The sequence below is a fragment of the Melospiza georgiana genome, chromosome 15 (genome assembly GCF_028018845.1).
Source record: "Melospiza georgiana isolate bMelGeo1 chromosome 15, bMelGeo1.pri, whole genome shotgun sequence".
In the NCBI taxonomy this organism is placed as follows: Eukaryota; Metazoa; Chordata; class Aves; order Passeriformes; family Passerellidae; genus Melospiza; species Melospiza georgiana.
In genome coordinates, this window is record NC_080444.1 from 9,852,800 (window position 1) to 9,865,011 (window position 12,212).

Below are 12,212 nucleotides of genomic sequence, written 5' to 3' on the forward strand. Positions count from 1 at the left end.
GGGCAGTGGAAATGGGTTGGGCATCTCAGGTGTACTCAGAAGATCAAATCTCATTTTCTCAGACTCTGTGGCCCTGCTCTGCCACCTGCTAAGGTCACCTCTCTGTGTATCAGCAAATGGGGCTGCTGCTGGGGTCACAGGAGGTTTGTGTCTGTAAGAACAAACCCAGAATTTGCAGCAAATGTCTTTCTGAAAGGATCCTGGCTCTGACCCTGAACTGCACAGCCCCACGCAAACTGCCTGGGGCCAGACTGCCAAGGTGTTTAGGTGTTGGTCACCTTTTAAGGGCTGGACTTTACCTTCTTGATCTAGTATTCATAATGAAACAGGAAGGACAGCAGGAACTTGCACCTTCTGATGTGGATTTTACTAATTAGCCCAAATGCTGCTGTAACACTTAATGGCTGTTTAAGGCCATGCATGCCATTAGTGCAAACTGCTTACTTGTAACGGGGCAAACAGCACTGGGAGCCACGGGGTGGGCACCAGCAGGCTCCTGGCTGGGAGTCTGCCACAAGCTGCTTCTTGTGGGAAGCAGGATTTGCCATGGTGCAGCTGGGTGTTCTGCTGGTGGGCAGTGGCTGGCAAAAGCAGCAGGGCTGGGTGATCATCACAGACAGCATCCCACACTGCTGCTGCAGCTGGAGGGGTGTCCAGTGCCCCATCCCTTGGAGCTGCAAACCTTGCTCCTCCCTGGCTTGTTGGGTGTTTTTGGGAAAGAGGGGAGAAGGGACAGCCCAGGAGCTGGTGGTAAATGGGTACCTGGTACCACTCTTGTCCAGGGGAGAGATGTGATGAAACATGTGTCCAGCTCTGCTTAAATATTTCTTCATCAAATCGAATGGAATCTGCTCATTAGCTCCTACAGCCTGCAGAGACCGTGTAAGTGTCAATTAACCTCTCCAGTGACTAGTGCAGTATAGAAGGACTCACCAATCCATGAACTGCTCTATAGGGAAAGGAGGGTTTTCTTTATAAATAAGGTGTGTGGCAGATGTCACAGGCTGAACACAGGACTGAGCTATGAGGCTTTTCTCCATATCATTACAGTCTGTATTACAGCTAAGCACAGAAAAACAAATAACCCCCTTAAGTTTTTAATTTGAATGTGCAGAAGTTAAAGGAAGAATAGGAGGAAGATGTAGGTCAAGTGCTTCAGGAAGATGCCAAGCAAATGCTCAAAAAACCACAAGGCTGGTTTTAACCAGTGTCAGAGGTAGCTGCATGTAGTTTGGCTGATGGTATGGAATTAATTTTGCTCCTATTAGAAGAAAAAAAAAAAGTAACAGCATGTGGTGCTGCTGGGCAATGTGGGGGCACTTTTTTGGCGTCCCTGCTTTGGAAAGCCCTCATGGTGCTGTACTCATAGGCTGGAATGTGCTGCTGTCAGTGCTGTCCTCCAGAGCCCTCTCCATCCCTGCCCACTCAACCAGTCACTGTTCCTGCTCAGAGGAGCATTAATAGCTGAGGCCAGCAAGGGGCTGGAGGCAGAAATTGCTGCCCCTTCCTTTTGAATACTGTGAAGGAGTAGGATTTTATGACTGAATCCCCTGAATTTAAAGGTATTAGAGGATGTTTGTGAGTCTGTAGGAGACTGGGGAAATTCAGGAGACTGGGCAAAATCTGCCACCAAGTCATTTTTTGATGAGAGGCTGAACTAAAGGGCCTTTAAATCTTGTAGGACCATCAGACTAACCCAGAAAAAAAAAATCCCAACCCTAACAGCAAGGGTACTGGGCAGCAGTGTTCCAGCTCTACTGTCAGACCTCCTCTGGCCCTGCTGGCACCAATCTGCCTGCTTTGCCCCAGTCCAGGGGTTTGGATCCAGGTTAGTCACACCATGCCTCTGCCAGCCAGCTCATGTGGCTAGGGCTGGCAGGATTAGCCTGAGGAAACTCCACCGATGCAATAACTTTATCTGGGGGCTGGAGAGACCTGACATTCATCAGTGATCTCTGCACAGACACTGCTGCCTTTGATCAGGAAACCCACTAAACAGCCATCATTAAAACAAATTATTTTTTCTTAGCCTGACTTAAAAAAAACCAAAATCCAATTCCCCAAACACCCCAACTCCTTTCCATAAATCTAAAAGGTTTTAGCCCGTTTGTTTTCACATTACTCCATTTTTGAAAGAGGTTGTGAATGTGACTTTGCACAGCAGGCTGCAAGAGCTGCCTCTCCTGCATGTTCCTTGCCACACAGAGAGCACATGATTCTTCTCTCATGGAGGGGAAAACCTTGTGTCATGTCTCCTGTGCCCTACCTGGGGGGCAAGAGCCCCTGTGCAGATCAGTGCTCTGCACCTTGGCTTTCATGCTCTGCTGGTTGCATGGCTTGGAGAGGTTCTGGGGAATTTTTGTGTGGCTCTTGCCAGCCCTTCAGCTGCTCAGTCCCAGGGTTGTGCTCATGGCATGGGCTCTGCTCAAACACTGCTGTGTGCTGGCTGAGTGTGGGCAGGGAGTGAAGGGTGCAGATGAGGCAGAGCTCAAAAGCTTCCCCTGTACACTGAGCCTTTGAGCTGGACAGAAAGGGTGTCTGGGTGGGAGGAAACCTCTGAGCTGCTGTGCCGCTCCAGATGAGCTTGTTTGTGCCAAAGGAACTAAAAGAAAGAGCAAAACAGGCCTAGGTAAGGTTAAACTTGGATTCAAAGGACCAAGTGTTAATGATCACACAGCACATGTGTGATCTGTGCAGGGTTCACAATCTGTTTCCATTTTGGGGTTCAGAGAATAATGTGGGTGCAGTGCCTGTGTTCATGGCCGTGCTGCTGCCACAGGGAGCCTGTGAGCAGGCACCTTCCAGGGAGGCTGGGGCTTGAGGGCTGATGTTGGTATCCACCTCCAAAAACAGCCTCAGAAAGTAAGATAGCAATAACAGAGTAAATTAAGTTTTTTCTTTTATTCTGCTTTCGTCCCCTGCACGCTGCACACTCAAAGAAGGAAGAGTTTGCAACCTGGGAAAAACCATCCATGGCTTTGGAAGTGATGAATGGGAGTTTTACTCTTTGAGGAATTTCTAAGTTGTAATCTCTGAATTGCAAAATTAAATTTAGAGCAGCTACTGGGATATCCATCAAATTTATACTGCTGGTGGCACAAATCTTACTGGTCTTGAAATGGGAATGATTTAATTTCTTTAACTCATGTCTCTCTCTAGTAAGAACTACTAGAAAGGAGAGTTATGCAGCCAATCTCCCCAAGGGAGGCAGGAAAGCTAAAGCTGAGTGATGATTTCTCCCGAGAGCATAAGAAGCTGATAATTGGGAAGATACATGGTGCTGGCCATAACTTTGGAGGGCTTTGCTCATTTTTATGGCTGCTCTTAGTCCCATTCCTGACCTTCAAAGTCTAAATCTTATTGCTGAAGTCCTGAAATTTATTTAAAAGAGGACAAGACCTAATGAAATCAGCTGGTAATCCAAGTGTTTTGAAGTCATTCCATTCATCCCTTTTCACCCTCCAGCAGAGATCTGATTTTGCCTGCTTTAAAGCATTTCCTATCTCTCATGACATATCCCAGGCTGGAACATGTGAGAGGTGGAAAACTGGGAGAGGAAAGATCTTAGGTCAAAGGGGGGAAGAAGGACCAGGCTCTGCTGAAGCTGAGATATGGTCTCCAGCTGAAGACATCCAAGCAATGCTGCTCTTGCTGGGTGTTTGTAGACCCAGAGCCAGGCTCTAATGCATTTAGTGCTTTTAAAACCTTGCCATTAACTCAGAGTGGAGCTGAATGTCCCTGCAGCTGCTGGAGGAACACAAGGACTGCTGGAGACCAGGAGCAGCCTTTCATAGCAGTGTGCAGAATGAAAGAGGAACAATCTTTGAATTTGCAGGTTGCCAAAACCTCCTTCTCCAGGTCTTCTCCAGGAGATGAGATTTTTGAAAGTGAAGAAGAGAGGCTGAAGTCCAAGTGGAGGAATATCCTTTGTTGCTGCACTAAATGGACAACTGCCACGGGTGGAATAACCCATGATGGAAAGTGGAAAGTTGTGATCCCAGCTTGGGTGAAGGAACACAGCCTGGGCCAAGGGGATGCAGACAGGGAGAGACATCATTGCAGCAGAGATGGAGGGACTATCAAAATATGAATGCAAATGGGGTATTATTTATGTTGGCATTTGATGAACACCTTAATGTCTTGCCAGAAACAATGCTCTTAATGTTAAAAGAAAAGCTGCAGGCCATGAAAAGTGAGCACGAAAATCTCGGGGCTTTCAGGGATAAACTTAAAGAAATATGGGAGTAGGTGTATAGGGAAGTGAGAGATAAAATCAGCAGTTATTTCAGGGAAAAGGGCAATCACTGGGGGGTTGAAAGTGAGCTGAACCATTCATCTTACTAACGAAGAAGCAGGGGAACAAACAGTTTGGGAAGGATCTTGGGTGTCTTTCATATTGCAGATCTGCACAATGCAGGACTTGAAGCAGCAAAGGGAAAAGTGAGGTCACATCCCTGAGATTCAATATCCCTGAAAGCCAAACCCTTGGAGAGGCAGGTGTGAGAGAGCAGATTTCCAATGGGGAGCTGCCTGCAGGGAAGGCAAGGATTGACCCCTTCTCTCCCTGCATCTCATGCTTTGAAAAGGAATTTCTTGGAGTAGGAGGTGGCTACAACCATCCTGGGTGAGACGTAACTGCCTTGAAAAAGGTTGAAAATATTCTGCAATCAAGGAGGGTAAATGGAAGCATGAAAGACAGAGACGTTATGGGAAATACGGAAACTTGGGACGGGCTGGACACCAAACACTCATGTCACAGCTTTAATGAGTGTTTGGGATCAGCAGAGCCTGGGCTGTCAATCCCTGTGCCCTCAGTGTGTTACTGCTCTGACAGCACCAGTCCAGCCATGGAGAAAGCAGCTGGATTTGCAGCCTTTGGTCACTCTCCATCCTGCCCTTCTCACCTCATTTTCTCTGCTGGAGCTGCTCTGAAGCTGCTCTTGAGGAAGAGCTTCTTCACCAGCCCTGAGCAGTGAGTGCTGAGGTTCTCCAGCCCTGACCAATGTGACATGAAATGGCCTCAGCTGGCATGGGAGAGGCTCTTGGCTCTGGGGCGTCTCTGGGCCCATCTCCTCCCCACCTCAGATGGGAAACTCCACACAACTTGTTCTTCATGCCAGTGACAAATGCAGCAGTAAGCTTGTTGGCAAAAGGCATTTCCATTTTTAATGGAATGGTTATTCCCACATCCTCCTTCAGTCAGTGCCCTTCAAACCCACTTCCTTTAATTAAAATGGTAAATGTCTGCCCTTCATTTGCTGCCTCTGGTACTTTGTCCTTATAAATCCTACGCAGTGCCAAGGCTTTGATCTGCCCATCTGCTCTGATCATGATCCCAGGACATCTTCAATTAACATGCTTTAAAAATCTTGGTTTTTCTTCAGATTTAAGCATTGGTGCCTTCTACTGGCGCCTTCTGCTGGTGCTATTTAGTTCCAAGTTATTAGTTAAGCTAGTTACAGAGTAATTATTATTTAGTTCTTGGTTATTTAGTAATACTGCTTTTACCAAGTGTATTTTTTGTACATGTGCACAAAAGAATATGTGAATGTGAACGCAAGCCTTGCTACTATATTTGGGAAATTTGATTTGGGTGGTTTTTTGGCTCTGGGCTCTGCTGGCGCCACCCTCGGGGCTGTCCTGGCCCCTCCAGTCTTGCTGAACAATTTTGGTATTGCCTGGAGAGCTCCCAGTGTATGAAATAGCAGCATCACTAGATGGCACATGTGAGCTGTTCTTGTCTGGCTAGCAGAGGATAAGCCTAGCAGTAAGGTTTCTTCTCTGAATGTTATATATTTTTATATATATATATTTTACTTCTGTGGCTGCTTCAGGCAGCAGGATGCATCCAATGCAGCCAGCCCTGCCCTCTGAGGAATATTCCTTTACAGATAAGCCATCTTCTTTTGCCTTTTTCCAGAAAAAACAACCCCTCTGTCCCAGAGCAGTCCCCAGCTTCCATCACAGCCAGCAATTTGTGCTAATGCAGCCCTCCCTTTCCTGCCAGGGGTGGGATTACAAGTGCACTCGATACCCAGCTTTAATCTGATGCCAGGACTTGCTTGTGGAGCTGTGAAAGACCTCTCCTATTGCAGGCTCCTGACCATGTTGTCCTTCCTCTCAGATTTCTGCTATCACATCCCTACTGTTCTTGTCAGTCAATTGTTGGCCCGATATTTCTGATTTTTTTTTTTTTTGAAGAAGAAAACCCATGTGTTTTGGAATGGAGATGAGAACCCTGGCTATTCCTCTTTAATGCCAAGGATGGGTCTGAACCCTCCATGAGGTGGGAAGGACCCACTGGCCCCTCTCCATAGGGGCTTTGCTTCTGTGCAGGACTGAGGGGAATGCAGCTCATTGGCAAGGGCTGCTCTTCCCTGAACCAGAGATTCCCCTGGCTCCCATGGGAAGAAGAAGCTCAAAGGAAAAAGCTGTAGGGCTGTATCTATCCTGTTGAGGATAGACACAGCCCTAGGGTCCAGTGATTTAATGGACTCTATTTATTACACTACATAAATGGGTAAAATTATTCTATTTTCCAAGGCCAGTGCTGATTTCCACTGTCTCCTGCAGTGCTAATCCCAGCTGTATCCACTCAGCAACAGCAGAAACAAGTTGTCACAATGCTTAGAGAAGGTCTCTGTACACTCAGTTTTACCTGGAGGAATTTAAAGAACTGTAGTCTAAACCCACATGTCCTATTTCATTGGGTACTGCAGCTACAGCTGCATTTCAGGCTGAGGTGCTCACACATAGCCCAACCACATTTAGATTTGATCTCATGCCTTCGGTTTAACTGCACAGAATAAATACTGCAGCTGAAGAACAGATGCTCTTAGTTTTGTTTTTTTAAAAAAAACAGTGTTACACATCTGTATTTGCAAGATTATTTGATCAGGCAACCTAACTATGCCCTGATTAAATAATCATTTAATAGAGCTGAACCATTCCCCTCCGCTTTTATTTTTTTTTTGCAAATATGAATCCAACACAAATGTTTTGCTGCCAAGTCTCTGTTTGTTTCTAGAAGTGTTCCAGTACTAAAACTCCATTGCTGAAGATGACAGAAACAAGCAAACCCTCAGCTCCAGCAGTTCTTGTTTGCCAAGGTGAATTTTCCTTAACCCTTTTACATGGCTATGAATCTTCCTGCCATGCTTATGCTGGAAGTCAGCAATGAGCCCTGGTAGCCTCTTCCTTCACTGAGTCCTCTTGCCTATCACTGCAGCTTCCACTGCTTCACCCTTACTCAATTAATTTTTTTCTGGTGATTCAATGACTTTTTTTTCCAATTCTATTTAGCAGTCTAGTCCTCGACAAGTAAAAGATGTGTTAGACTATATAACAGCTAATAATTGTGTCTGCAGCTCTGTAACCACAACATAGAAGCTTATCTGCCAGATTAATACCAATGATTCCTGACTTTAAATAGCCTACAAATGATATTTTGCTTGGCATACATTTATCACTTATTTATCTGACATACTGTATCTTCACTGCTTCTCTAGTGTTACTTGCAAGACAAGATTGTAGGGGGATAGAATATAAGAAAATAGTGTAGAAAGTAATCTTACCCCTAAGGAGTTGCAGCTGGGCCAATTATCAAAGATTAGGAGCAGGCCTGACTTTAACAGGCCACAGGGGTAAGCAATGAGAAGCAGAGTGCTATAAAAGAGTGGGGGTGGGTGGGTGGGAAGGGAACTGGGGTCAGTGGCTGCTCTGTGAAGGAGAAAGAGTCAGTGCTGTGAGGAGCTGCTTATGAGAAGCACCAAGAAGGTATGGAACTTTTGTGATAAGGAGACAACAGCATGGAACCCCTGCAAAAAGATGACAACACAAGATAATCATGGTATTTGGAAAATATTGTGGCCTGCGATAATTTTGAGTTTGATTTTTTTTTCTGAGATGTGAAGAGGGTTTACACATTCTTCAATATATGCAGAAAAATGTATGCTAGGAGGTCATGACTTCAGCTTCTTTCTGCTCTTTCTTCTTTCTTTCTCTGAAGAAGAATTTGTGGAAGTGCTGGGTTAAGTGCAGTTGAACTTGATGATCTTAAGGGTCTTTTCCAACCTAGATGGTTCTCTGATTTTGAGATCTCTTCAGTACCTGCAGGCACAGCTCCTTGCACTGATGGCACAGTTGATGCCTCTGTGTCCCTCACCACTTCCCTGTGGTTACAGATGTCATAAAATTGTGGAATGGTTTGGATTGGAAGAGCTCTTAATGGTTTCACATTCCCTGCCATGGGCAGGGACACCTTCCACTATCCCAGGGTGCTCCAAGCCCTGTCCAGCCTGGCCTTGGACACTCCCAGGGATGGGGCAGCCACAGCTGCTCTGGTCAACCTGTGCCAGGGCCTCACAGGGAAGAATTACTTCCTAACATCTAATCTAATGCTCTTCTCTTTTAGTTTAAAACCATTCTCCCTTGCCCCATCACTACCTGCCTGTGTAGATATTGTCCATGCTCTGGCCTCGAGGAGGCTTCTTCTCCAGCTTTATCTGATATATCGGATTTCCACCTCTCCCCAAACAATTCATGTTGTAAAAGCCACTACATCTGTTTTGACAAGCTGCACCCTATGAGAAGGGTGTGTATCACTTTCCCTCTCCCCTGCCTGGGTGGGGCTTTTTTGCCCCTGCAGTGTGAAGACGAGGTTACTGAGACCATGGGAGCTGCTGCTCCTGCAAACAGCTCTGTTTGAAGCAGACCAGCGGACCAGGACAGGCATGAGAGAAAGTGTTGCAACCTTTGCAACTTTTGTTTGGAGTGAAAAGGAAAATACACAGCGATGGAGGGGCTCTTGGCTTTGATCATTACTGGTTCAGGGAAATAAAAACATAACCCAGAGGGAGAGAGTGAGGACTGTAATAATGTCAGGTCAATCTCTTTGTTATTTTCCAACATCAAAAGGAGCTGTGGGAGTTTAGCTTTTATTGCCTTCCCCTTTTGTTTTCTACTTTTCAGCTTTCTCCCTCAAAAATCAATCCCTGGACTTCTCCCACCCATGTGCCCCCACTCCTGCCAGTGCCCAGCCCACTGCAGGCTGTGTGGCACAGAAATGGTACAGCACACGGGCCAGGGGTGCCCATCACTGCTCAGCCTGCTGGGTCTACTTTAGAAAATGGTAATAATCCTTGTAAAAATCCTTTCTTCAGTGTTTTGAGCCAGGGTTTACTCTTTTGGCAGAGCTCACCCCACCGTGCTGGTGATGGATGTCTGGGTGCAGACAGGACAGAAGCCTGAGCATGGCTCCCTCACCCCAGAAATTTGCTGGTCAGTATCCATCCATTAATAATCTCTTTTTTCCTTCAGCACCATCTCTAGTGGTTTTTTTCAGCATCACGAAGGACTGAGCTTGCTGTGCTGGGGAAAACCAGGCTCTGGGCTGGTTTACCTGGCTAGGGCAGAACACAACCTTCTGTGGGGCCACATCTTGATTAAGTAGCTTAACAATGCCTGGAAACTCCAGGCAGGTGGTAAAATGGACAAATGGGAATAGGAACAACCAACAGCCTTTCTGAGCTGAGCCCACATTTTGAAGCAGCTCATCCTTCTCCTGTGTGAAGCTGCAGCTGGGCTGGCTGCCATGGCCACTCCTGGCTGCTTGGCCCAGAGGTCATGGATCCTCAAGGATAACTTGCATGATTACTTGGTCCACATTGTGTTTTGTGAAAATAATCAGTTAAAAACTACACAACTGTTTTAATAATTAAAATTTATTTATTAAAAACAGAGTTTTAAGATATTTGTGTCCCGTTGAGAGAAGGGGAAGGAGGAAGCAGTGACATTGAGGGGTGTGAGAGGGCTGTGCTGATGGTGGTGCTAAACAGCTGCTAGGGGACCAGCAGCAGCCCACTTACACTGGCCCAGATAAAGATTGTTTATTCTGATAGAGGTGCTCTGTGGAGCATCAGAGCTGTGTAAGCATCCCCAGTGCAGGTTTTTCTGCAGTGGAAACAACCTGTCTCTGACATGGGCACAGCAGGCAGCAAGGGCTTGGCTCCGAGCAGCACAGCCTGGCTTGAGTTTATCAGTGTAAGAGGCATGAAGATATGTTTACATAGTGTGATAACCAGCAGTGAGGCATCCTTGCTTATTTTATGATTCCATCAGCATGTTCTTGACTGATTATGAAGGGATTCCTTGCAGGTTAACACGCTGAAAACATTTTTGTTATTAAAGAGAGCCAAATCAAACTTTATTGAACAAATACATCTTGGATCTCTGGCTAATGAATTTTTCTGCTGTTCAAACATGTTATGTGATGGGAATGAAATTGCAGTTGAATTAGACTTAGCTGTTCATGTAGAATTCACAAGCTGCATTTTTTTCCTCACAGGCAGGTAACTTATTTTTGGAGGAAATGGCAGTGTTGCACAGTTTGGCTATGTAAAAGTGATTATTGAAAATAGTATTTACTGGTCCCATTTTATGAAGAAATTGAATCAGAAGCATACTTAGAAATGCAGAAGGGCTGATCCTTCCATGTCTCCCATCACTAACTCCTGAATAAAACCCTTGTTTTGTGGTTTGCTTTGTAAAGCTGTGCCCTGTCAGGGGGCACAGGGCAGAGCTGCTGCAAGCCCAGCCCCACGATTGTCACCAGAGCTGAGTGGAGCCCAGGTTTTGGTACTTGCAGTGACTCTACTAACTTTGATTTATTCCCAGCTAACTTGGTATGAATAGTATCAGAACCAGGGTCATGTCTGTATCCATTAGTGATGCAGAACAGAGCTTAAAAATAATCCTCTGACTGACATGCAGATTTATATAATGAAAGATGGGGAAATTCCAGATTTCTCCAGCAAATTGGTGTTAAACTGCTCTAGTGCTCAAGACCTAAAGCCTGTGATGGAAAAAGAACGTTTAGACAGAGTCTGTATGTGAACTATTTGTGGAATTGTTAGTCAAATCTATTATGATGTGTTCCCTTATGTTCTATTTTCACCTGTTAAAATAAATTAAGCTGAAGCATTACTAAAAAGTAAGAACTGCCAAAATAAAAGAGGGAACTGACATTTAGAGCATTTTGGATATTTCTTATACTGTAGAAGGAATTTGTAAAATTTAAACTGAAGTCACAAGCACAGATTTTCTCCATTGAGAACATCCAGTGTAATCCTCCTGTTCTTCTGGCACCCCTCAGGATAATCTACAGTTCATAACCTGTAGGAAAAATAGAGCCCAAGAGAGCAGATGACACTGATGCCCAACTCCATATGAGGAGATTTGCTGCCATCTTTTGGTAGATGTGTGTTCCAGAAATTAACGAAAAATTCTGTCTCACAGATACTAAACATTTTGTCCCTCTGTTCATTCTAAGCCCACCTGCAGCGCCAGCCCCTGGAGGGATTTAAAATTGTGTAAACGTGGCATTTGGGGACATGGTTTAGTGGTGGACTTGGCAGTGCTGGGTGAACAGTTGGACTTGATGATCTTCAAGGTGTTTTCCAATCTAAACAATTCCAGGATTCCATGATTCTGGGCATTCAGCCTCTATTGCAGGGGCAGCCTGTGAAAATTAATCTCAACCAATGATGCTCCAAGGAGCTCCCAAAATCCCTATGGGGCTGGAGGGGTTCAATGTGAGGCACAGGTTGGGCTGGTTTCTTCATGGTCTGGCTACTCAGAGAAAAGCTGTAGGGAACAGGCTGCAATCTCTCTCTCCAAGTAATAAAATACTTCTTTATGCCCAGAGATAATAAAATAATATATCTGATAATCTGGGGCAGCAGTAGGATGATGCATGGGGAGAGAGCAAGGCTGGGAGAGAGTGCTCCACAAATCACACTCACTATATCAGATTTACCTTTGCAGAGGGCAAAGAGCTGAGGCTGCACTTTGGCAGGGGCAGGTTGAGGAGCTGCTGCTCAGAGTGGAAGTGCACCCTTGTGACTGGACCAAAGGGATGTTGGGGAACATCCTGTGCCCCTGCTCCCCTCTGGGGCCCTGCCTCTGCCACAGCAACCTCCTCGCTTCCCTTGCTCCTCTGACTCCTGGAGGAGGAGATTCATGCACCCCAGCAGAAAGCCACTGTTTCTTTTGCTGGGCTACTTTTTTTCATGGGACAGTGAGTGAAATCCAGGGCAGGCTTTGAGAGGCCCCAGGATGCAGGAAAAGAGGGAAGGTACCAGCTGCTGCCAGAGGGAGAACAGAGAGGGTGTTGAGAGCTGACACTTCACCCTGACTGCAACTCTGCACTCTGG